Here is a 3,759-nt window from a genome sequence, read left to right on the forward strand (position 1 = left end):
CCTCCATCACTCCAGTATCCCTGTCCCCTTCCCCCATATACATGTCTACCTCATCACTCCAGTTATCCCGCTGTCACCTTACCCATATACATATCTACCTCCATCATCCTGTATCCCTGTCACCCTTCCCCCTATACATATCTACCTCCATCACTCCAGTATCCCTGTCACATTACCCCTATACATATTACCTCCATCACTCCAGTATCCTGTCACATTACCCCGTAACATATCTACCTCCATCACTCCAGTATCCCTGTCACCTTTACCCCTATACATATCTACCTCCATCACTCCAGTCCCCTGTCACCTTACCCTATACCATCTACCTCCATCACTCCAGTAATCCTGTCACCTTCCCCCTAACAGTATCTACCTCCATCCACTCAGTATCCCGTCACCTTACCCCTATACATATCTACCTCCATCACCCCCCCTATACATATCTACCTCCATTCACTCCAGTACCCCTGTCACATTACCCCTATACACATCTACCTCCATCACTCCAGTATCCCTGTCACCTTCCCCCTATACATATCTACCTCCATCACTCCAGGATCCCCTGTCCCTTCCCCTTACATATCTACCTCCATCACTCCAGATCCCTGTACCTTCCCCGTATACATATCTACCTCCATCACTCCTATACATATCTTCTCCATCACTCCAGTATCCCTGTCACCTTCCCCCTATACATATCACCTCCATCACTCCAGTATCCCTGTCACCTTACCCTATACATATCTACCCTCCATGTACTCCAGTATCCCTGTCACCTTACCCTATACATATCTACCTCCATCACTCCAGTATCCCTTCACCTTACCCCTATACATATCTACCTCCATTACTCCAGTATCCCTGTCACCTTACCCCTTATACACAGATCTACCTCCATCACTCCAGTATCCTGCACATTGGTAATATGGTACTGTAACTGACCCTGTACATAGTCACCTTACCCCTATACACTCTACCTCCATCACTCCAGTATCCCTGTCACCTTACCCCAATACATATCTACCTCCTCACTCCAGATTTCCTGTCACCTTACCCCTATACATATCTACAGTTGAAGTCAGAAGTTTACATACACCTTTAGACAAAATACATTTAAACTCAGTTTTCACAATTCCTGACATTTAATCCTAGTAAAAATGCCCTGTCTTAGGTCAGTTAGGATCGACAATTTTATTTTAAGAATGTGAAATGTCTGAATAATGGTAGAGATAAAAAAAAAAAATTCAGCCTCCACATTCCCAGTGGATCAGAAGTTTACATACACTCAATTAGTATTTGGTAGCATTGCCTTTAAATTGTTTACTTGGGTCAAGCGTTTCGGGTAGCCTTCCACAAGCTTCCATAAGTTGGGTGAATTTTGGCCCATTCCTCCCTGACAAAGCTGGTTGTAACTGAGTCAGGTTTTGTAGGCCTCCTTGCTCGCACACGCTTTTTCTGCCCACAAATGTTCTATCAGGATTAAGGTACGTGTTGTGATGGCCACTCCCAATACCTGTCTTTGTTGTCCTTAATTTTGCCACAACCTTGGAAGTATGCCTGGCGGTCCATGCTCCATTTGGGAATGATCCATTTGCGACCAAGCTTTAACTTCCCTGACTGATGTTTTTGAGCATGTTGTTTTCAATATATCCACATTAATTGTCCCTGCCTCATGATTGCCATCTATTTTTGTGAGTGCACCACGTCCCTCCTTGCAGCAAAGCAGCCCCACAACATGAATGCGTGCCACCCCCGTGCTTCCACGGTCTAGGATGGTGTTTCTTCGACTTTGCAAGCCTCCCCCTTGTCCTTCAACACATAACGAATGGTCGTTTATAGCCAAACAGTTATATTTTTGTTTCATCCACACCAGAGGGCATTTCTCCAAAAAAGTACGATCTTTGTCACCATGTGCAGTTTGACAACGTAGTCTGGCTTTTTTATGGCCGGTTTTGGAGCAGTGGCTTCTTCCTTGCTGAGCAGCCTTTCAGTTATGGTCATATAGACTCGTTTTACTGTGGATATAGATACTTTTGTACTGTTTCCTCCAGCATCTTCACAAGGTCCTTTTGCTGTTGTCTGGATGGATTTGCACTTTTTCCACACATAGTACGTTCATCTCTAGGAGACAGAACGCGTTCTCCTTTCCTGAGCGGTATGACGGTTGTGTGGTCCCATGGTGTTCTATACTTGCGTTACTATTGTTGTGTACAGGTGAACATGGTACCTTCAGGCGTTTTTGAAATTTGCACCCAAGAGATGAACCAGACTTGTGGAGGTCTACAATTTTTTTTCTGAGGTCTTGGCTGATTTCTTTGATTTTTCCCATGATGTCAAGCAAAGGCACTCGAGGTTTGAAAGGTATGGCCTTGAAATACATCCACAGGTACACCTCCAATTGACGCAAATTGACTGTCAATTAGCCCCTATCAGAGCTTCTAAAGCCATGACCATCATTTTCTGGAATTTTTCCAAGTGTTTAACAAGGTACAGTCAACTGTAGTGCATGTAAACTTCTGACCCACTTGAATTGTGGGACCACAGTGAGTTATACAGTAGAAATAATCTGTCTGTAAACAATTGTTGTAAAAATGACTTGTGTCATGCACAAAGTAGATGTCCTAACCGACTTGCCAAAACTATAGTTTGTTAATAAGAAATTTGTGGAATGGTTGAAAAGCAAGTTTTAATGATTCCAACCTAAGTGTAGGTAAACTTCCAACTTCAACTGTATCTTCCTCTATCACTCCAGTATCCCTGCACATGTAAATATGGTATTGGAACTGACTTTTTAAACATTTCCTGTATATAGTATGCTTACTTACCTACTTTATTGTGTATTTCATATTTCTTAGTAACACATTGATATTGATTACTGCATTGCTAGGTTTGGAGCTGGCAAGAAAGGCATTTCACTGTACTTGTGCATGTGACATTAAAACTTGAAATAATCTGAGAACCAAAACTTTACAAACTCACAAACACAACATACACACACAATATCTACACACACACACACACACACACAATCTACACACACACAAACACAACGTACACACACACACACAATCTACACACACACAAACACAACGTACACACACACACACAATCTACACACATGTACCGTGAGTCAATGATACTGATCTTAGACATGTACCTGTGTCATGTGGTAGTGGAAACAGTGTATGGTATGGTCTCTCTCTATAGGCCTATAGACAGACAGGGTGTTTATGTCCAGCTCAGCCCCATGGAAACACTAAACAGACATGGTATTTATGTCCAGCTCAGCCCCATGGAAACACTAAACAGACATGGTATTTATGTCCAGCTCAGCCCCATGGAAACATTAAACAGACATGGTATTTATGTCCAGCTCAGCCCCATGGAAACACTAAAAAGACATGGTATTTATGTCCAGCAAAGTCCCATGGAAACACGAAACAGAACGGATATTTATGTCCAGCTCAGCCCCATGGAAACACTAAACAGACAGGGTATTTATGTCCTAGCTCAGCCTCATGGAAACACTAAACAGACATGGTATTTATGTTCAGCTCAGCCCCATGGAAACACTAAACAGACAGGGTATTTATGTCCAGCTCAGCCCCATGGAAACACTAAACAGACAGGGTATTTATGTCCAGCTCAGCCACCTACCTGAATATGCCTCTCAATTGCCGGAAAACGCAAACACCGTGGCTCATTAAGGAGCCGATACCAGCCAACCCAACCAACGATAGAAACAGCAACCAAGAC

Source organism: Salvelinus sp. IW2-2015, unplaced genomic scaffold (genome assembly GCF_002910315.2).
Source record: "Salvelinus sp. IW2-2015 unplaced genomic scaffold, ASM291031v2 Un_scaffold2526, whole genome shotgun sequence".
NCBI classification, from domain to species: Eukaryota; Metazoa; Chordata; class Actinopteri; order Salmoniformes; family Salmonidae; genus Salvelinus; species Salvelinus sp. IW2-2015.